Source organism: Typopeltis vanoorti, chromosome 19 (assembly GCF_054136105.1).
Source record: "Typopeltis vanoorti isolate ZY-2024b chromosome 19, IOZ_Tvanoo_1.0, whole genome shotgun sequence".
NCBI lineage: Eukaryota > Metazoa > Arthropoda > Arachnida > Uropygi > Thelyphonidae > Typopeltis > Typopeltis vanoorti.
This window is the reverse complement of record NC_143567.1, coordinates 60,501,375-60,526,126: the sequence shown is the minus strand read 5'-3', so window position 1 is coordinate 60,526,126 and position 24,752 is coordinate 60,501,375. Positions and strand designations below refer to the sequence as shown.

At 35.1% G+C, this 24,752-nt stretch overlaps 1 long non-coding RNA gene across 1 annotated transcript; it reads right to left on the bottom strand.

Moving 5' to 3' along the window:
• Window positions 1–224: 224 nt before the first annotated feature.
• On the bottom strand, window positions 225–19,551 carry LOC150096160 (uncharacterized). Its single transcript, XR_016549972.1, has 2 exons — window positions 19,419–19,551; window positions 225–418 (listed from the first exon to the last, which is right to left on the bottom strand). It is a non-coding gene; the product is annotated as an uncharacterized LOC150096160 (long non-coding RNA).
• Window positions 19,552–24,752: the final 5,201 nt, after the last annotated feature.

Genomic DNA, 24,752 nt, shown 5'->3' with positions numbered 1-24,752 from the left:
GGCTTTTTATTACTCTTTAGACAACATCGGAGACTCTCGAGAAATGTCTTATAATAGGGCAGTGGCATCCCTTCAGAATTTTTAGGCCCATAACAAAGAAGCGGCATCTTACTTATCTATTTTGAGGAACCAAATTTCACTTATCAGCTATATTGATGAAAAATAATAAACTTATTATTTTGAGATGAAAATGTGACTGATTTCTGAAGAAATGGACTTCAAACCAGAGCAAATCGTTTTTCTTTATTATACATGCTGTGCGTAACAATAAACAGTTATTTTAACATAGATTTGATTTCTTACTCATAAGAACAGACCAACCTTTGAAATTAGGCTTTCAAAGTTTCTACCATAGAAAATTATTGAAGGTACGACAAAATGTTATCATTTCTTCTGTTAGTTTCTTCTTTTAGGTCAACTGAAAAACAAAATAGTTTCGAGTTTATGAAATTTTAATAAAAAATAAATACAGAACTAAATAATAATTTCATTTTACATATAATTATGGTGGTGAATGAAAAAAAAAAGCAGAGATTGATTTATGAAGAGGAATTCCAGGACATTTTTGACAGAAATCATATCATCTTCAACATCAGAGGCTAGTTAAAGGATTTTCTTAGATCGACTATATGTGCTATTTAAAAGTTCCAGAACGAGCCACACATCTGTACATTTCAATCTGGGTTAAGGATTTCTTTTCTACATGAGTGTATTAATTTATACGCTCATGAACCACTTGCATCCACCTTGACAATGACCACACTAGACGCCGGAAATTGTCCTGAGGTAATCCGGACCAACTAGACAGATTAACGTCCGCGAAGACTCAATGACGTTGACCGGTGGATGCTTCGTTCAGACATGATCCAACGAATGTTCGATGGGATTCAAATCAGGATAGCCAGGGGAGCACACGGAGTACTTGAATATGTTCTTCGAACTATGCATGCATAATTCGAGCCTTTTGACACGGGGAATTGTCTTGCTAAAAAAGTCCAGATCCAATAGGAGGTCCGAAACAATCCCCATGTCAGAATTAGCGATCAAGTTGTGTTCAGTGAGGTTAAAAGGACCCAGTGATGTCCATGAGAAAAATACCTATACCTGGATACCGTCACCACCGGATTGTTTCAGGGCAGGGCACCGTGCAGTTCGGTTGATGGAAACAGGTTGGGTGGTCATAATATTTTGGCTCATGAGTGCACAGTTTTGTATTATTATTTTTTACATAACCGGAAGCCCTGCTCTACAGACGAAAGTAGAACTTTTTCAAGCCATTTCAGACTTTTAGTAAGTGGGAAGGTGGTCTTACACTGGCGATGAATTCATCTCCCGCCTAAAGACGATCACAAACATCTATGTCCTGGATTCGAATCCACAGCTTGTTGGTTAGAGCATGGATAATTTAACTACTCGGCGAACCAGATATTATTATTTATTTACTTATTTAAGGTACCGAATAATTTATGCATCAGAAATCCATACCTGAGGGCAAACACCCAACATTATGATTTAGCTTTTAGATCGAAAATTGGTACATGAGAAACTGGTTTGCTTTGCCATAACAATGTGCAGGGCAATACCGTGTTCTTTGGGCAACAGTTTTTGGCCAAGAACAACATAACTGAACAATTCTAGCTCCGAGCCTAGATTTTTTTGTCCCTTCTTTTGTTCCGTAAGATAAAACTACAGTTACGGAGGATATAGAGAAAATATCACAGGATGACTAGTAATTGCATTTCTAAGCAACAGAAATGCTGGACGTTGTATATATAAATTTGAAAGGATCATTTTAAACATATTCTAAAAAAATCCTCTAATTAAGTTAAGGGGATAATAAATCCCTCATTATTTTTCAGCCGGATACGAAACTCGGAGATCGAAAACTATCGAAATCTAAGAGTTCATGCCGAAGAACTATCGGCGAGTCCAGGCATAAGTCATCACCTGGGTAGTACAACACTAGGGCAACTCGTTGCAAAGGGAACAAGCTCCGTCACTGTCCTTAATATTTTTTCATAATGTAAAACACAGCTCCTAGGAGATGTATTACTGTTTTACATTATGAGGAGAGGTCACTACCCAGACCGGTTTCGACCTTTTTGAGGTCTCATCAGTGAGACCTCAAAATCCTCTAATGCCTTTTATTCCTCAAAATATATGGGCCATTCTGGCTCCCTGAAACTTGTTTTACTGTCTGTAAGTTTCTACGACTTTTTTTTTTAGACGCATGTGTAACTTATTAACCGGACAAAAAAAAATGCATAGAAAAAGTTTTTGTAGTTAGCGATTAGAAAAACTTATAACAGTTTTCTTTGGCCAGTGTAACGCTATGAAAGCAAAGGCATTTCCACAGTGGTACACAGACATTTAATTTTAAACAAAGAAGTTTAAAATAGCACTTAATGTAATCTTTGCACTTTCACATTACTCGTTTAGAAAAGCTCACAATATCATAAAACCTAGGAATTAACCGCATTTCATTGAAAACACTGTGAGATGTAATGGTGACAGTCAAGAAACTAATACACAATGAAGCGTGTGCAACGCTATACCATAGGAATAACATAAATCGGCTGAATTGTTACGTTTAAGGCAGTGTTATCAAATGCCATTTATGGTTTTCCATGTATGGTATTTGTAATTGTATTTTTAAGATGCATGTGAAAAAATTCAAGTACTTATTAGATTAATTTTCTCTATTTGTCAATACGTAAATTTTCCGAAATTAATGAACCAGTAACAAGAATATCCTAGCGACTAGTTGTTTCTAATTATGCTTAGTTAAGCTTAGTTTCTTTTTTTTTTTAACTGTGAGTTATTACTCCGATTCGGAGTAATAACTCACATTTGGTGTTGTGTTAGCAAAGTTTCTGGTAGGAATAAATACAGCTTTTCTGCCAGAAACCAGTGAATTGTGGTTATCCTAAATAGCACAATTTTTTCCAAAGGAGAGCAGGGAAAAAACTGTTTTAGCCTTAACTATCTTTTGGAAGATCGGTGACAATCACCCCCCCCCCCATCCTAAGCCATCATGGACAGCTGAGTTCAAAACTAATAGTGCTTACCGAGACATTAGGGGAGAGAGGACACAACAGACAACTTCTGCTGTCTAGTTGGCTTAAACCCTAACAGGTATATATTATTATCTGAAATAGTGAGTTATAGATTTCCATGAGTTCATGGAAGATTTCCCCTAATTGGCTGTATCAAGGACTGACTAACACAGGAACTGGCTTTTAAAAAAAAGTTCCTCTAATCATCCATTAGAACGAGTAGGATGCTATGGATGGAAGCAAACATCATTTCCAGAAGGCTACACAGTAGCCCAATTATTGTTTATATCTTTTTCTTAATTTCCTTTGCATGTGAGACTCTATGGCCTGTCATGGCCAAGTCAGTAGGCATCTTTGAAACCTGAAGAATGCATTAATCTGTCGGTATTATAAGTATTATATTTGTCGACCGTGTTCTTCTGGACAGTTTTTCTGTTTTGCGGGAGAATAAACTCTACCACCACCGCGTGAGACTGGCTAATTCATATTCAGATGGAAGCTCTGATAAAGGTTCTTTGCCTCCTAGATGGGATTCGAACCCAAGTGTTTTCACCCAAAGACATCGCCGAAACTGATTGAGCTACGGAGGCTGGGTTTCAACTCATGCAGGAGGGAGGTAGAATAAAATCAGTTGCTCAGAACTTCTGTTAATGCGAAAAGTAGTTTGCAGTTGGGAGGGCGATTTTTATATGCAAATCGTGCAACGATACACCATTAGCATAACATAAATCGGCAGGATTGTTACGATTAGGCCAGTGGTTTCAGCTGTAGCATGGCTTTCCATGTATCGTATTTGTAATTTTATTTTTTAGATGCATTTGGTAAAATCTGTATAACACTTAGTAGATTAATTTTCTCTACCCGTCCATACGCATGTTTTTCCGGAATCTGTCAGGACGGAACATTATCCAGGTTAGCGTATTTGCAATCCTTAAAATTAGGTTAAGTGATTTTTTTGTTTCATTCGGATAAGCGATATAATGGGGATAAACGCGTCAAAATTATACAGTATTACACAATAACTCACACACACACAGACTTCACACTGAGGGACCTGCGGATTCCTCTATATCACTGTGTTCTCCCTATCTTATATAATTAGCGACTTTTACACTGTATATTTTTAGGACTCCAGCCAATAAATATAATTTGAATAGTATTTATCAATCAACCAAACATAATGTAAAATATCAACGTATTACAATCGACACAATACGCTGGTTTTTAAAAATGGCAAGGAAACATAAAGAAAATATTAGATACTTCGAGGAGAAAAATAGTCCTTTCAGAAAAAAATTGGTGAATAAAATCAAATTTATGTTTGCTTCGAGGTAAGTGGTAGAGTAGTGCTCTCCCTCGTTGAGTCTTTGGACTCCTTGGAGGTATCACTTAACAACAACACTAGATAGAGAAGGCAATGTATTCGGAGTCAACACAGAAAAAAATTCCGGTAATATTAAAAAAAAAGTGATTATTAAAATACGAAGAGGAATTTTTTTTTTATAATAATAATAAGAATAATAATAAATTTCCAGTGGCATCATTTGAAATTTTAGGTCTATACGTATGCACATTTTCGGTGTCTCATTTCATGTTTTCATGAATTCGGTATTGATAAGCTCAAGTTTCAGAGCCATAAAAGCACTGATTGCCTTGTTTATACTAAGTGATTAAGGCTTCTATTATTAAAAAATAAGGGTAAAACTTACCATATTATACAATAATATAACTCGAAAGTGCATTAAATTTCACTTCGGCAAAATAATGTTGCACATTCACTTGGAATCTGCTTCTACTAAACAGAAGTAACACATTGCTGCATATCTAACTGTTACTAATCTCAACTTTTAAATGTTGAGAAGTTCGAGCAGACGAAAAGCCTTTCCTCACAACAGTACGTCAGATAACTTGTCTCCTCCGTGATGCACGTGCACTTAAATTGGCTGAAGAATTTAGGCTGACGTCGTACGAAACTAAGGCTTCTCATCATATGTTTGGGACAGTGAAGCCTCCAAGCATATTTGTACCGCCTCGCAGGTAGGTTTAAAATAACGGGACATGGAGAATAAACTAATGGTTTATGCTATATTAATTTACTCCAGTTGAGCATTATAAATATTTTGCTAGGAAAAGAATATGTGAAATACTTTAGGTGTTGTTATCTAATAATTAATTCATATAAATCAACTTTAATAAGTTGCTTATTAAGGATAAAATATGGAACTTTATCTTCAGTATAATTGCAAGTGTAATATATTTAAATAATATAAATTCTAATCATAATACTGCTAAGAATTATGGATTAACACTTTTAATTTGTTGCGTTATATAATTTACAACAAGCAAATGTAAACAAGCAGGCATAATCATGACTCGCCTAAATATTTTCGTTTCAGTCAGTATAGAAAGCCCGCAGAATTTTGATTGATTTACCATATTAAAGATACTAAAGCTTTGTGAGCATTCTTAAAATTATATAATCAGTATTCTTGGGACTCTGCAGTTTTGACTTTAGAAATGTCAAAAACTAGTTAACGTTGAAGGAAAAATCTACTTATAACACGCCCTGTAGTCTACCTTCACTTGGCAACATAAAATTTAAACAAGATGATCAAAACAGTTTTTCCTTTTAAATTTACAGCTTTGTTTTCGTAACTTCAAAAGTTACATATAATCACGTTACCGTGTTTTAAATTATACGCTGTAAAAAAAAAATGAGATTCTATTTCTGATTTAGTAGTCTCTTAATGGTTTCTTAAATATATTAAATCGCTTGTTTAATTTTTTTTTTTTTGAATTCTTTGACTTATTGGCATGATTTCCTTCTATATATATATATATATATATATATATATATATATATATATATATATATATATATATATATATATATATATATATATATATATATATAATGACAAGAAAATATGGAAGATATTTGGAAAATGCCATATGTAAATAATTACCGGAATTAACTCGCGTAAATTATTATTTATTAGTATAATTTTCGCCTGAGTATCACAGGCATCTTCCGTACAAAGCTGATGGAACAATAACTGACAATTCCAAAAGGCTCCACCTAAGTAGCTAATGTAAGATAACTAAAAAAAAAAAGTAATTAAATTTCCAAACTTATTAAAAATAACAAAATAAATAAATAAAAATAAAAAAGTAATTAAAATAAAATAAAATTTTATATTAATAAATAAAAATAAATTAAATTAAAATAAATAAATAAATAAATATAAATAATTAAATAAATAATATATAAAAAATGCCATATCGTTTCAGAATATGAAAATAGCCAACTTATTTTCTGCAGATATTCAGGTGAAGGACTCTGTTATATGATAGTTCGTCATCAATAAATCAGCATAACTTTCACTCCTTTCTTCATGAAACTTTTATAGCAAAACAGTTTTATGGAACCATGTACTTTTACCGAAGTACACTTTTTTGAAATATTAATTTATTCTGTTTTCTTTGCAATTCAAAATTTTATTATAATATGGTGGTTAAATTTACGAGTAAATATCATCGCAGGTTTTCTTTATTTCATTTTTTTTTTTTTTTTACCATTTGTATTAGACTATTAATTCTATTAATGTTCCATAGTTTCTCACTTTATGACTTGAGAAAAGCTTCGACTTTGTTGCTACCACTGAGACCATTCCTATAACCATATCTTGACCATTATTCATCTCATATCACGATAGCTTACACTCACAGTATTATACCACTCCCATTTCGTGCTTTCTTTCATCTTCTTCATTTTCTTCCTTTACCAGGAAATTTACCCGACTTCACACTGTTACTCTCACTCGTGTGCAAACCACCTTCGGTAAACAGCTGTACCGAAGGTGGTTTGCATATGACTTTCAAATATAAAAAATATTACTACATCCAAATTACTATATAGTATAACTTTTAAATAACGGATTCACATATGTAAAAGAAAACTAAATAGAATTATTACTCCTATATATTTCGTACAATATATCATGAGCTTCATTCAGAAGAAGTGGTAACAATATTTAAATTATTTTGAATACAAGAGCGAGTTATCATACAACATGCGTATAATATCACTGTCTCAGTCGCGGCTGTACAGTAGGGGGGAAAACACTCACATTTCAGAGACATATGTATAGATGTATAATTAATTTATGAATTAAAAATTATAAAGAATTAGCTTAGAGAAGGCATACAATCTGTCCGATTAAGATTAGGATAGTGATGTAGGGCTTCACACGATTCGAAAAATAAACGATCAAATTTGAACTTACTGCAGTGTAGCAATTGTGCGTGCGCGATGTACAAGGCTTTGTATACTACCTGTTTTTTTTTTTTTTTTGTGAATGATAATGATGAAAGAGGTGTGGATACATCTACCTGTAAAGGATAGCTTCATCTACTATCAAAAGCCTTGTGCACGAAGCACGCACAGTTTGCGCTTCTGAGTCTCTTCTATTAGAAGAATTAAATAAAATAAAATTTACTCTATTACGTAATGGATACAGTGACCTTGATACAGAAAATATTTGATAATTATTACTATTATTATTACTATTATTACGGGCAACTCCAGGGAGTCATTAGACTCACCGAGGGAGGCCCCAAATCATATTCATCACAACTATCTGACATTCATACAGTATCTATCATACCTCGCCTTAAACTCATTCACTGTCACAGCATCCACTACAGACTCAGGGAGCGCATTCCACTCATTCACTACTCTAAAAGTAAAGAACCCAGCTCTAACACCTTTACTAACCACACTTTTGCCCAGTTTCCATGGATGTCCCCTAGTCCTCCCACAACCAGCCCTGTTCTCAAAAATATCTTCTGAATTAATTTTATAGAAACCCTTCAGTAATTTGAATGTCTCAATCATATCTCCCCTCCTCCGCCTATCAACCAATTTTTGCAACCCACAAATCCTCAACCTGTTCTCATACGGTTCATTCCACAGACCTGCTATCATCTTGGTCACTCGCCTCTGGATCCTCTCCACATCCTCCCCATCAAGAAGAAACCTAGGTGACCAAATCTGAGCACAGTAGTCTAGATGGGGTCTTATCAAGGCTCGATAGAGAGGAACAATAACCTGCTTGTCTCTGCTTGTCAACGTATTCTTCAGCAACCAAGTGATTTGATGAGCTGTTTTGGTCACTTTTGCAATGTGTCCCCTAAATTTCAATTCCTTATCCACCAACACTCCTAAATCTCGTGCCTCATCAATTTCCTGGAGCAGGGTTCCACCAATGCAGTAAACTGCCGCCAATCTTTTCACCCCAAAATGCATAACCTTACATTTTGCCACATTAAACTGACATCCATTCTCCTTAGCCCAGACCTCCAATCTATCCAAATCATCCTGCAAAATTTTGACGTCATCTGCATTCACTATTGCCCTACCCAACTTCGCATCATCCGCAAACAAATGAACTGTTCCTCTCAGATCATTTCCTATATCATTTATGAACAAATTAAACAGCAGTGGTCCAAGAACAGATCCTTGTGGCACACCACTAGTCACAGGCCGTCTTGTGGACTCTACTCCCGAGTAAACTACTCTCTGATATCTCTCCGTCAACCACCCTCTTATCCATCTCACCAACCCTATGTCCATTCCCATATGCTGCAATTTACTGATTAGAATTCCATGTGGAATCCTGTCAAAGGCCTTGGCAAGGTCCAGTAGAATCACCGTAAACCCATTACCCTTATCCAGTTCAGCCGTCACTGTGTTATAATACGTGAGCAAGTTACTGAGGCATGACCTACCCTTCACAAAACCATGCTGTCCCTGATACAGTATCCCATTTTCTTCAATCCAATCTTGTATTTTCCTTTTGACTATTTTCTCTAAGACCTTGACAATGATTCCTGATATGCTAATCGGTCGGTAATTTACAACAGCAGTCTTGGAACCACCTTTATGCAGTGGAACTATTTTCCCCTCTTTCCACCTGCTCGGGACTAACCCAGACCCGAGACTCAAATTAAACAAAATGGTCAAGGGTACTGACAATTCTTTAGCTGCTTCTCGTACAACACGAGCTGGTATACCATCCAATCCCACAGATGTATTGACATTGTTATGCAATAGACTACTCACCTCCACTTCATTAACCACAATTCCCGTATAATCTACTGGTTTATTCGTTTCTGCAATGTCACCACCTGGATGATATACTTTTGCAAAGTGCTCACTCAGTAACTCAACTATCTCAACTGATTCAGTTACCTCCCTACCATCGGCATTCTTTAAAATCAATCTGCCATGTACATTTTTCCTTTTACTTGCTACATATCTAAAAAACTGTTTAGGATTCTCTTTAGCCTGCTTGGCCAATGTTCTTTCGTAATCCTTTTTTGCTTTTCTTACCACACTCGTCACCCTTCTGGCCTGCGCTTTATACCGTTCATGTGCCTGCCGGTCACCCTTCTCCTTAAATTCCCTCCATAGTTGTTTCTTTTTTTGCAACTCAAGCTTAATGGTGTTATTCATCCATTTAACCCCTACTTGATTTATTATTCGGACTCTAGGTATACAGTCAGCCATTGCTTCATGCAAGCACTTCTTAACTACCTCCCATGCACTATCAACTTCTAGTCCTTGCAGTTGTACATGCCATGGCACTGAACCAATCAAACTCCTAAGCTTGTCATACGTTCCCGCCCGATAATTCCACATGTACCCTGTCTTAATTGAAAATTCTACACCTTTAGCCACCTCCCAAGTTAAGACCCTATGATCACTCTCACCGATTGGTGGCAATGTGGTCATATTTGTTACAGCCAAATCCTCAGATGTAATTACTAGGTCAAGCACTCTCTGACCCCTAGTATTTTCCATTACATGCTGTCGCAGATAGTTATCCCTTAATAACCGCATAAAATCCAGTTCCTTCCTCCCGTGTGTCCTCTCCGCACTCCAATCAATGCGACCATAGTTGAAATCTCCCATAATAATCACCCTCCTTCCACCCATTTCTTCTATTTGCTTGTGCATACTGTCACCACCATCTTTTCCATCACCTGGTCTATAGCAGCACCCAATTGTATATTTAGTTCTGCTAGCCACAATCTCACACCAAATGGCCTCAAATGTGCTCTTTTCTCTATCCTGCAATTCAACTTCTATTCTCCTTGGCTGGAGCTCATCAGCTATCATCAACAATACTCCTCCCCCCATTTTATTCTCTCTGTCATTCCTGAACACACTATACCCATCACATTCAATCCCACTAGTTATATCATCTACAGTCAGCCATGTTTCACTAATACCTATAACCTGTGGTCTGGAAGTGCCAACCATGGCCAAAAACTCTTCCTTCTTGTTCCTAATACTCCTAGTATTAGTGTACATGAATTTAAGACCCCCATTAGCCCCAACCCTACCTTGATGCCTTATATTAACTATCCCACTCTGATTTGTTGTCCTTATTTGCTCTGGCATATTATATTCATTCTTACATTCAACTGCCTCCATAAGGACTGTATCTCTACCCCCCCCCCTAACAAATCTAGTTTCCCTGAATTTGCACATCCACTACATTCAGCAACACTTTCTCAAGTCTTCTTACACCGTAACCATTCAAATGCAAGCCATCCATCTTATATAGATCCTTTCGCCCATCAAACTCACTCCACACATCCCTCTTCCAGATTGCCATCTGATGTTAAAAGGATCAGCATACTCTACCTTAATGGAACATCTGAACAAATAGCAAGGACCCTTCGCAGATATTTTTTTTGTATTCCACCTTCAAACTAGTCCGGAAGTTCTCATCTTTCCTGCCGTCTATCAAAGACGTTAGCACCTCTATCCCTGCTTGGTGTTTATCAAATACCCTGTTCCTGTCATCTTTGCTGACCGCCATTCTGCTCTTATTAGAATCCAAGAAAATCAAGATTATATAAGATTTTTGGAAACTGAAGGTTCAAACCTGGCTTCTCATGTCAACGACACTAGACATAGAGTTCATTGGAACCATAACCATATGCCACACTACAGTATGTTTTTCGAATCTACAGTGTCTATTTTTCGAATCGTGTTAAGTCCTACGCAAGCGTCCGAATCTTAATCGGGCAGATTATATGCCTATCTCAAAGTTTTGGGACATGATTGCTGTTAATTGTTTATAATTAAAAAAAAAACTAATCAATTAATTATATATCTACACCCATCTCTGAACTCTAATAGTGTTTCCTTCTACTTGAACAGCTGCGACCAAAACACGTGATATGATAGCTGTATGATGACCCGCTCTTGTACTCAGAATTTATATGTTGTTACCAGTTCTTCTGCCCTCTCCCTGAACGAAGCTCATGACATATTGAGCGAAATATATAGGAATAATAAATTCTATTTAGTTTTCTATTACATCTGTGAATCCGTTATTTCAAAAATTATACTATCCAAATACTTAATATTCCTCTTCCAACATATACTAGTTATTATACCATTCATAACCATTCACTCTTATTCGGAGCTCTCAAAACTTTCCAAAATATTTCGAGTATTAAACCTAATCAGATAGCATCTATGGGAATAGATTTAGAAAGCACCATATCGTTTCAGATTATGAAAATTAACTCATACTTTTCTGTAGATATTCACATGAAGGACTCTAGTATATGGTAGGTGTTTGTAGAATAAATCACCAAACTTTCCACTCTTTCTCCATGGAACAGGGAGAAGAGAATATCTTTAAAGAGATATTCTCAAACGTGTTTTAATACCATAGTTTTTTTATACTACTTGCTTTTGTTGAAATGCTTATTTCCCTTTTAATGAAGCGATCTGACAATGTGATCAGTCTTAAAAGGATTTGTTATTTCTTTTAACATAATATTTCATATATCAACTTTTACGCATTAGTCTGATTTATTTTAAAAAACTTTAGTTTAAAAATATTAAAAACATAATAAGGGTTTATCTACATTTGATAATTTAATACATTTTTATAAAATTTAGTTATGAAAATGTATTAAATTATCAAATGTAGATAAACCATTATTATGTTTTTTTCTTTAAATATTATTTAAAGAAAAAGAAAGGGAACGATAAAAATGTTCTGAAGATAAGGGAAACGCAATGAGTATATTTTCAGGATGGAAGCGCCATTATAGAGTTCAGAAACCAAAGGTTTGAGGTATTTCTCATCTGAAAACATAGAATAATTCTGAATGCGCTGTAGCCGCCTTTGAGATCTTATGTGAATTGCATCTGCACAGAGATAAAGTAATGTTGGCCAGGGAAATCCGCTGAATCCTATCGAATCCACACCCATATGGAATATTCTAAATGGGTGTGGATTCTGTGCTACACAGTGAAAAGGATTGAACACGTTATTGATAATCAGTCCCACATCTCTTGTCTAGATAGTGTTTGTGATGAACATTTTTGAAACTCTGAGAGATTTTACACTTTATTGCTTATTAAGACAAGATTTTGCGAAAATGTCAGGTGGCTAATGACTATTGGTGCAAGGAAGCAAACTACCAAATAGTTTGCATCCAAAATTTGGAAATATGAGTTGTTTCTTTTTACTTAAAGTTTAATGCAGGCGCTGTTGGAAAGCTTCAATATATAAATGACAAGATTTTGCGAAAATCTTGATGATTTTCGCAAAATGTTGATCTATTCAACAAACTATACAGAGACAAACAAAGTTTATTTTTACAATATCACATGGGACTTAACCGAAGTAAACAATCGAATGTAATGTGCTTTGGAATATTTAAGCTACAATCGAGTTTTTACAGTACCATATGACTGGTTACGTAGCAAACAAATGTTTTGTACGAAAATTCATTTCTGCGCATAAAAACCGTTCACCGTTTCACTTTAGATTCTGGAGGCAAGCTTTAAGCCTGCTCTCGCTGCAAAATTGTAAAATTGTAAACAGCCGGCAATATACAATTTTTAAAAAATTTTTATTTGGTGTATCCGGCCTTATTTATTTTAATATTGATCATTCTAAGAATTTTTTGTTTTTATGATAAAAATTTTGTTTCTTAAAAATGAACTTATGACCCGTGCCCCGTTCGTAGCGACGCCCGCATGCACCGCATGCTCTGCATGCCCGCTTCTGCCGGCCCTGACAGAAGTACAACATCATCTCACAAAACGAATACGGCTTTCAGAAAACAAAAAGCACTACCACTTTATTAGAAGACTTCGCTGAGACAATAAACAAAACTCTCGACAAAAACAAGTACGCCGTCCTTATACTGCTTGACTTAACCAAAGCATTTGATACACTTGAACATGACATACTACTCACCAAATTATACTCAATAGGTATAAGAGGAACACTGCATACATGGTTCAGGAACTACCTTTCAAGTAGAACACAAGTAACAAAAATAGGTACATGTCACAGCCGGGGTATACAAATAAAACATGGTGTTCCTCAAGGTGGCATATTATCACCCACTCTATTCAACATATACATTGACCATGTTCATAACATAGCCATAAGAAGCCAAATATTTCAGTACGCAGATGACACCGCACTACTAGCAATCCACACACACATCAACATGGCTCTCTGCAAAGCACAACAAGACTTAAATGAAATCACAACATACCTCTACCAAAACGCAATTCTAATCAATGGCACCAAAACACAGATGTTGATAATACACCAACAAATATACCAACAAAGTTAATATGCCATTAACACTAATATACATATCACAAATCACCAGCGTCCAATGCCTACACCCCATGCATAAACAGTAACAACATAAGTAGCGAAGGCTAAATCCCACTCTCTTCATAAAGATAACCCAAGCTTCGAAGTAGGTGGGATTAACTTGCCTCACTCATCTACACAAAATATTATAATCAAAGAATGCAAATTATGTAACAAAACAGTCAGTAAAGTATATAACAATAAAGAAGATACTGATTATTATGTGATAATATCATTAATATAATATTGCTATGTAACATGAAAAAATAATGTAATAAATTATTCTTATTATTAAAAAATTATGTAAATAATGAGTGTACGTTGTATGTTTGTGCGAAATAGGAAATATAATATTTTAATTGCACATGTGTAAATACTGTTGTATAATCACACTTTCTCAAACTTTGAAGAAAAAAAAATAGTAAACTACAACATGTAATATTATATAACTTTTGTAACTCTAAACTATATGATTGTAAATTACTACTGTGATTGTTATTTTAAAAATAGCGAAAAAAAACAACTACGTTATCATTATTATTATTGAAATCTCATTATATGTAGCACTTAGTGCTGAACCTTGTAAAATAATATACTGAATGTTACTCAAGATGATCATTGTATATATGTAAATATTTGAGAGATCAATAAAAAAAAAAAAATAATAATAATAATAATATTATTATTATTATTATTATTATTATTATTATTATTATTGCAACAGTATTAGTTGATTCCAGAGTGAGTGTAGCAGGCCCATCTTTAATGCTACAGTTAATGAATACAATACCAGCACCAGTGTATAGTATGGAATCCACGAACAGGTTATACTCCATCAGTCCACTCTTATAACATCATCATCAATAGCTTTTAACAGGCACTTAAGCGCCCATGGCCTTCCAAGTATCCTTGGAAGGCCATGGACTTCTCAACCGTAATATGAGGATAAGGTGGTTAGCCCCTATGGCTCCCAGGGTGTCCTATGTCTGTAGATGCATGTGTTCTACTGGCCGGTTTGCTTGTTCTGAGGGACGAAAAACCCTAGTTTCCGAGTGAAAAAACCCTCTACTTCCGTACGAGACCAGCTAACTCACCTTTAGCTGAAAGAGACCAGATAAAGGTTCCTCATCATGAAATCGAACCCAGGTCTTTCCGACCAAATATCCTTCATCTATACCGACTGAATTACGCAGGCTTCCACTCTTATAACCACCGCCATTAAATTACTTTCATTTCTGAACTGAGTTGGCTGAGTAGTGGCATCTCTCCTCTTCTCAAGTTGTGTACAAATCCTCTTTAAGTGATAGGTGATTATTATATCCCAACGGGAAACCACTTCAGATCTCCTTGTTTATTCGGAGGATTGTAGTGGCTTCAAAAATTATTTTCATGTTTGGTGACTAGAGGAATGTTTCTCGAATATCTATTCCTTAATCCATGCATGATACTAAATGTGCTTTTGGGTTAAAACCTCACGTGGGTGTGATTGGCATAACAAAATTTACTTGCCTCTGCACCCTTTCTAGGACTTCCATATTACCACAGAAAAGTAGGTTCCCACATCTATACATATTGGCATAATAGTTCAAGTGAAATCTCATCAAAGCCTTATTCAAAGAAACAGTCACTTCTCTATTCTACTTATAATGATCTCTTCAATAGTAGCAATCCTTTAAGTCATCTTCTTCACCACCATTGCAATATACTCTTGGAATTTCAATGAGCTGTAAATTATCATTTCAAGATCAATTGAAGTTCACAAACACGGAACGTAGCTTTCTTCCTCTGAATTCCAAAGTGTAAAACGTTATATTTAGCTACATTTAGATTATGAATTTCTCCGACTTATTTGCCTATGTCGCGAGTCAATTCAAATCCTGGAGAGTCGTATTTCTAGTACCTCTCCCCAGATTTTCGTTATCAGCAAATCACTGAATATACTCCCAAGATTATTTAAGATATATTTTACATATAGAAAAAAAATCAGCTAACGCCTTTTATTCCCGTATAGGGAGTTGGCAAGGCTGTTTTAACCCTATCTAAATTTTGGAGACTGAGTGGGCAGTTCAATCTCCACTCGTAGTCAATCAGAGATAGCTGGCCGAAGGCTAACACTAAATTAAGCGGCCCGCAGTGAAGAAACAGTTCAACAAGTGCCGACATTTCGTGGTCCCTAACCTTAACATGCTGTTTTTAATTTCTGGAATAGTGTGAGTTCTAAGGTCGATTTTTCTCGAGTTTACGAGACGAAAAACCCAAGTTTTCGGGAAGAAAAAACCAGTTTGCCCGTGTCAGAGATCGTCTAACTCGGGAATCGGTCGAAAAAAGGCTTGGAAAAAGTTCCTCTAGTCGGCGACTAGCTTGAACTTGTCTATCATCGGGCGGTTTAGCGCTAAGGAGTGCAAATACCACTTCCACTGAGCTACATAGGCCCTTTTTACATTTAGGTTGGCGAGAAATGGCTGAGTACAGAGCCTTGTAGTATACACCATTTTTCACTCTCTCTTTCTTTCTTTCCCGGCATTGCTCTAGCATACACTACTCTGATATCTTTATCTTAACTAGTCTTCTATATAATTTCTCTCCACAATCTGTCGCACTTTAAACATGCTCGTAATTCCATGCCGCCTGTCAGACATTTGAGAGCTTGCCATATGGCAATCTGCCAGAATATTTCTTCTGCAACTACTTTTTTTCTGCAACTCCCTAATAACCGTATTCATCAATTTCACTTTCACTTTATTTATCCTTCTAACATTAAGAATACAATTCCTCACTACTGAGATTTCAAAAGTGGTTTAACTGCCTCCGGAATACGATAATTTTTCTTTCTCCTCTAATTGCTATCAGCTATACTTTTTGAAATCTGTCATGATCTTCTTTATAATTTTATATATCCTTTATAGTTCATACATTTACATGTATACTCATCTCTCTCTGATAAGAACCATATAATAGCTCTTTTCCTCTAGAAGAAAAGCTGGCACCTCGTCCACAATAACATTTTCTAATTGCGTAATCAAGTTCCAACTTCTCAGTCCTATTGTTCCATCCATCGTAGACTGTCAAATATAATTATCTCTCTTTATTCCTATTATTTGATTCTTCCTTCCATTCTATATTGACATATCTGAAATTTCTCATAATGATTACTGTTTACTTTTATTTCGCTCTACGTTTTGTGGTTGTATAGTAACATCGCACTTTTTATTTTATCATGCTTACTCCCCACCCCCATTTTATACTTATCTCATCTCTACGATGTATATAGCTTATTCTCGGATATGTTGCATTCTTCCATTTATATTCGACTGCAGTGTCAATCACAGTCAATTATACTCGCATTTATCTACTACCAATAATTTTTGGACATGTTGAATCTACTTCAGTGACAGATTCAATTCCCCTTATTATAATGCTCCTACCATTTTATACAAACAGAGCAATGTATCACTGGAATGTATTAGTCCAAATATCATTAGTATTAGGTAAATATGTTTGACGACATGCTATCTTCCCTTCTTTCTCCACTTCTTGGCTATCTTCTCTTCTATCTTCCGACTACTTTGGTTTTGCTGGTTCACATTCACTCCACTGCCAAACGCAGCCTTTGTACATTTCCGTACTCTGTTCAAACACAATCCATCCTTTACACACATAGATCCTTTTCCTCACCAAACACAGTCCAAGCATCCATATACTCAAGCTACCTTCGCACACATCATTTCATACATCATCATTCCATCAACTCCATACTGTCAAAATTTGGCAACAGAAATATGTTGGCAAAATCTGATAGTCTTCAAAAGAAGTGGGTTTAGTTGCTTGGTGCCAACAAAATTCTACTCCTTTTATTCTTCTGTTGCAGCATGCATAATACTTTTCTCAAATTCTTGCCATATAATTTGTATTGTCTCTCAGATTATTTGTTCCTACCACAACCATTTCTCCCGCATCTACACTCACCTTCATAGAGAGTCATTCCACCGATCATCAAGCAAACATTTTTTGTGCACATTCCTCTTGCACAAACTTTCTTTACTGTCCTACCTTTACACAGTGTTACAGACCACTCATTATTTCCACATTTCATATCTGTAGTTCTTTCATCTCGCATATTCTTACACCTGTTTATCTGTCCTTCGTTTCCCACATTGTAATCCCTGCTGCTCATTCATTCCACATATTCGTAAGCCTATCCGTCATTCTTTTGATCTTCCTATAATTCATTCGCCTGTAACTTAATCCATCTTTGCCTCTCTCTCTCTCCATTTTTGCTAGTTACTCGCTTGCATTCATTCAACCCATCCTTATCCCCTCTTATGTCTCATCTCACTACCATCTAACATCCAAATTTCCTATACCACGCTCTTATTCTTCCCTAGTATGCTGCATGGCTTCTTTTAGCAAGTAGGAAGACACTCTTTCAGTTGAATTCCCTTGTCCGCAACCAACAGATAACCGCTGATGACGAAATTGCTACTTCTCTGCAATCCTACTTGGAATTACCTTTTGTCTTTACAAGTAAATGGTTGCATAGATATAAATGGTTTTATTTTCTATAGAACCCCCTCCTCTTTTAGAGTTTCTATGATACACATACGGTCAAGCCTGCTTTAAATCTACTCTTCTGATATCAAAATTTAGACTGCTTCATAATTCTAAGTAAAGATGCAACGTAAGCCTCTCCTGATCTGCTGCAGTGGTATTGACATACAACCAAGCCACTCCAAATCAAGATGCCGATATTTGTTTCAGCATATTCCCTCAAAACGGGAAAAAATGCTGACCATAAATATTCAAGTTCTGTTTTTGTTATCTCCAAAAATGGTGTCCATTAAGCGTTACACCAAAAATTATATAGAAAAAAAACAAAAGTAATACTAGTTGAGAAACTAGTTGGTATATTAAATGAACATTTCAATACTAATGAAGAGAACGTAGTAATCATACTTTATTCATTAATTAAAATAATAAATTGCGTTAACAGTGATTACCATAAATCACATGATAACCAGTAAGCTGTTTTTTCGCCCGAGAGAGAGAGATGAAATTGGTAGACAAAAATTTTTTCTATTATCTCTTCCCTCTGTCAGCTTTACCGATACGCTTTATTTTATATTGAGACTCTCGGGAAGAAGTAGGGAGACACCCTTTCAGTTCATATCCTTGTATGCAACCATCCGATAACCACATGCAATTTACTTCGATACAATACTACTTGGTATTCAGATGATAATGGTTTAGCTGCTGCTTACTCCCCCCCCTCCCCCCAACAGCGAATGCCATTTCTTTGAATGGTTATGGATGCAAGGGAATTCTACGGTGTTTTTATGTACTTGCACGCTTCATCCAATCTTAATACTGTATTTCAGACTCAAAACAAACTATCGTTTGACATGTAAGAGCTTATTTTAAACGGTTATTTATTTATAAAATATATAATCGTTAACTATCGCTTGGTATTGCTGGCTTTAAAATTAACTTATTGTTTTTATTTAACATCTCAATACGGAAGAAGTTAGACGAACGTACAAGTCTAATTTAAAAAAAAGCAACTTATTTCTAGATTTTTTTTGAGACAAAAATTAATTATAATCTATCGTTTAAACCAAATGGCTTAAAAGTATCCAAATGGTAAGCTTACCTGAATATCGTTTAAATAAGTAATGCAAATTTCAGCTTTCGGATATAAATGAAAAGTAAACACAAATAAACAATGAACAGTATGAGTAACAGGAAGGATACCGACTTCAACAGAAATGCAGCTAGAAGGAAGTAAAAAACTTTTCCTGTTTCCTTTAGACAGTAAGATCTACATTTTGGATCGATATAAAAATGTAATAAGTATGAAGGATGGAAGTATTTGAAGTATGGAACTCTATTATTAAAAAAAAAAAAAAACGTTTATAATAATTATAAGCGTTTTTTTTTTTTTAAATCGTTTAACTCATTGAACGATGCTAAACTAATCAAGCAGTCCATTTAAACTTGTTACATTGGCCAGCAATGATACTATTCTCGAAAAAATAAATAAATAAAACTAGGTACGACACCTCATGATTATTACAGTAGTATTTTTTTAATTTTTTAAATCTCTAATGCATTTTCATTCCCAAAGGGAATAAGGGACCCTCCTTTAGTTTTAAATTCAGGAAATCCTTAAGTAGCCGGTCTTTATCTCTCACCGTCGCGAAGTTGAATATAATCCTACGACATGCCTAGAGTTAATTCCTTAAAAAAAAGGAGAAAAAAAAAACATTTTTTCATATTTAAATTTCCATAGCATTCATCCTGATGTCTTCTTGAATAAAAACTACACCGATCAAAGTTTGTTGTTTGGGTTGTTTTGAGTTACTGTCGAAGCATTATGTCTGTTAGCAATTTGTGTTCTGGCCTGTTTGCGTGTTTTTTGCGGGATCAAACTTCCAATTTTTCAGGAAAAAATCCTGCAACCTTCGTATGAGACCATCTAACTTATCTTCAACTGAAAGGCTCCCATAATTCGATAACTAAACTACACTAAATATTTATTAAATTATTTATTTCGTTCTAGAAAACATCAATATGAATGCGGGGAAAAAAAAAAAAATTAAAAGATGCCAATAACATATAGCCTAAGTACCTACTGAGAGGTTGTTTTCCAAAATTGAAAATAATAATATATATATATATTTAAGATTAATGATGTCATATTTTTTTTATCATTACCGTTTTATTAATAGAAAACGGCACTGCATATAAAATAAACTGCGAGCATGTTAATTAGAATTTTTTATTTTATTAGAAATAATTTGATATTTCTCATCCCATCTAGGTATTATGTCCAGTATGGCCTGTTACTACTAACTTGGCTTCTTATAAACGTAATATAAGGTTTCTCTCGTCTTTGACGAGATTCGCATCTTAGGATTTTTCAACCATAAAACATGTGGCAAACCTCAAATAGATAACGGATATATGTTTTTCTTTCTTTCTTTCTTTCTTTTTTTAAACAGAAAGTACACCCAAACTAAGCAGTAACCTCTTCTGAATATCCAAAAAATGCCTCGTGTATGCGATAAGAAAAAGTACGTCTTCTCTGTAATAAAATAATAAAAATAATTGTGACACTTATAGATCATCAAGGCCCGCAACCTTGAGGACCTGGAAGTAACCACCACCTATCCAGATTACTTTTTGTAACATTGGCCGTGACAGGCTATTGAGCCTAACACGGGATGGTAGATGGGAATGGTAGTCTTGTGTGTAAATTAAGTGAGTTTGCTTGTCCAGTTTGTCTGATCGGAGGCGAAAAACATCCAGCCATTGTATGAGACCGACTATATATTTATTATATAGTCGGCCTCATACGATGAGTCTCAAAAGCCCTGATCTTTCTGAAAAAGGGCTCGTCTAAATAGACCTAGCTACGGAAACTCTACTCCCACTTTCTAACTTTCGTAGATATCCTCTATCTCTCTTTTGCAACACTTTTTTGAGAATCTGAAATCCATCATTATAAATTTTGATGAAAAAAAAAAGCATGGCGTTTTTGTTATTTTGAATTTTATAAATTCATATGCGGTTTTATTTCACGACCTTCTGCGTGAAAAATAACATTCTATTTTATTTTGTGTACTGGAGAAAATATGTTCTCGTCTTTTGTATACTCCTGGTTTATAGTTGCTAACATTCTATTTTATTTTGTGTACTGGGGAAAATATGTTCTAGTCTTTTGTATACTCCTGGTTTATAGTTGCGCTCTTGAATTCTACTGAATAACTCCTCGTAAATATATATATATATATATATATATATATTTTTCTATTTTAATAAATGTAGACAAGTCTCTCTCTCTCTCTCTCTCTCTCTTAAAATAACATATAACTAATTATATGTTATTTTAAAAAATAAAATAAGATTTACAAAAAATAGTTCACCCTCACCACGAACACGCGCCAATAATAAAAGTTTCGTATCTCACAGAAATAACGCGCGCAAGCATACGATACACTGTTCGTTTGAGCAGTGTCGGAATGACTGGTAACGTGCAATCACAAGCGCAAACGAATATCGGCGAGACTGGCTGCGATTGGTCGAACGTGATAATATCAACACTGCGTTAGATCGCAATGTATTTGTTTAGTAATCTAAAGCGTTAATCGAACAATTCCAATTATTAACTATCCAATCACTGTCGAAACATAAACTGTAACCTTTAACATGTTGTATTGCATTTATATAATGTTGTAAGCATTGTTATTATTTATAAACACAAACAAAATTTAAATTTTTAATTTTTTCCTTGGGGGTACTTCAGTGTCGCAGTGCTTATGTACGGGCCGCACTGGTAATGGGTGAGGAAGTTGGCTAAAGGAGTATGGCAATACAGTAATACTAATAGTAATCAGCTCTATATTATAAGCTAGTAATTAACTGACATGAATATTTAATGATTATTTCTGTTTAATTAAGAGGCCGGTCATAAAAGTATAACATTTAAAAATAAAAAGTGAGATGTTACGAGTGGAAGAAAAGCTAAAAAAAGGTCTTCTTCTCCCTTTCACGCATTAGGCTTATTGGCCTGTTGCGGGGCTGTCTTAAGCCCTTCCAAGCCGTATCCGTCCCGATGATAAGGTGGCTAGCCCTGTGCCTCCCGGTGTTTGTTTCCTATGTCTGTTGATGCGTGTGTTCACGGGGCCGGTTTGTCTGCTTGCGGAAGGAAAAACCCTGCTGTCCACGCCCAAGACCGGCTAACTTGGCTATGTCTGAGAAAGATCCTTAAGCTCCTCACGTTAGTGACGGAAATCGAACCCAGGAGACACTCCTTTCCCAGGCATATGGTTGCGAACCCGCAGAAATTTTTCTTCCTATCACTCACTCTCTCTCTCTCTCTCTCTCTCTCTCTCTCTCTCTCTCTCTCTCTCACACACACACACACACACACACACACACTGTATTTTAATCAATTACTAACGAATAACAATACGTTTTGAATACGAAAAACACCATGGAAATCAGTAATTGCAAAATGCGTTTATCTTTCCAGGCCTAACAAGATCATATCGGGGTCTGAATCTGAAGCGCGAGATAGTATTGTGTCATCACTAATAAATTTATAAAATTTAAAATCACTTATACATTTTATAGATTTAGCTTGGCAACGTTCACAAATTAAAAAAACAACAACAACTAAATATCTAGAAATCTGGATTTTGGAAGGCATGCCTGTTGACTAAGTCTAAGGAATTACCAGATAATATTACATATTATAAGTTATTAAATTCAACAATGCTTTCTTTTCATGAAGCTGAATTGAATGATCATCGAGATTATTATCTTTCTGTCAATAATTCAAACGGAACCTTTTTATTTTATTTATTTACATCTTGAGAGTAAACTCTAACCATACATTCCTAATCCTAATCCTGTGGCTTCCTCTCTTTCAGAGGGTTGTTGCAGCTGATTACTAGGGAGATAATGAGGCAAGGTGGTTTCCAGTTGCCTTCCTTGCCGCAAGTACAGTATTTATGATTGTAGCCGTGTGTGTGTGTGTGTGTGTTCATAGGACAAGTTTGTCTGTCTTGAGGAATGAAAAACCCGAGTTACGAGAAAAAAATCCTCCACCTCCGTATGAAACCGGTAACCGACCTTTAGTTAAAGGTTCCTCACGTCATGGACGGGAATCGAACCCAGACAGTACAGATGAAGACCAGAGGGCTTTGTCTGTACCGACTGAGCTACGGAGGTTTACAACCAGTGGTGAGCTATGGAAATTTTAACAAAGGGCTCGCATCGTCGAGCAAAAAAAAAAAAAAAAAAAAAAAAAAAAAGGAAAAAAAAAAGGCCTAACTTAGCCCTTATAATACTTATATTGCGATTTTGTAGAGCTTCTGACAGATATGATAATTCCTGTAGGATATCAATCATTAATGCTAGATCTTTTCAAAATCAAGAAGTCGGTTTAAAAAGCCCTTATATTTATCGTTTGATGCCAAATAAAGCTGGGTAATTTCTCAACAAAGCAAGAGCCGTTCGTAAACTGCAAGCTGCCGATCGTGGTCCCAAAACACGGCCGATCCTTAAAATTTCAATACCAAGGTCTTTTGCAATCGTATTTAATTCTCGTTGATTTTTTGGTTATTGATGATAAAAATCATATAATTTATCCATAAGTATTTCAAAATGATTTATTTCTTTAATGTTTTTTTATCGAATCATCTAATGCTAAGTGTAAACGATGAGCGCAATGCCAAATCACGACGTTTGGGAAATTTTTGTACAAGTTTGATTGCAACACCTGATTTGTTTCCTAACATTGGCCTCGCCTACTCCCTATACAGGAATAAAAAGGCGTTAGCTGATTTTTTTTTATTTTATTATTATTTTTTTTTTTTACACTAGTTCCATCAGAACAAATGCAATGAAATGATTTGTAGTTATCAGAAAATCCTGTGAATTTAAAGTAGCATGTATACATACCATGATAGTATTTTCTAGTTCTACAAGATTATTAAACAAGAAGAACAAGGGGCTCGCAAATTTGAGAAAAATTTAACAAAGGGATCGCGCGAGCCCCCGCGAACCCCTTATAGCTCACCACTGCTTACAACCATACATTACATGGGTATTTTTTTTAAAAAAAAAACATGCACTGACAAATTTTTTATTTAATTAGATTTCAAGCTTCTTTTTCAACCATAAATTATCAACCTAATGCTAATTCTTATTCTTTTATGGTGTTTTGTGGGTTAGTTTCTTATTATCATAATGTTCTCGTTACGTTAATAGTAAAACAAAATTTTAAATTCGTACTGATTGATATTGGACCATAAAATCTGACATTTTAATTTTTATACTGATGATACCCTTGATACAGGGCCAAAATTTTTATATAAAAGAAATCAATTGAGGTACGTTTTTTATTTTATTTATTTATTATTTATTCTTTCTTTTTTTTCTCTCTTTTATTTGTTAAATTCCATTCATCCAATATGGA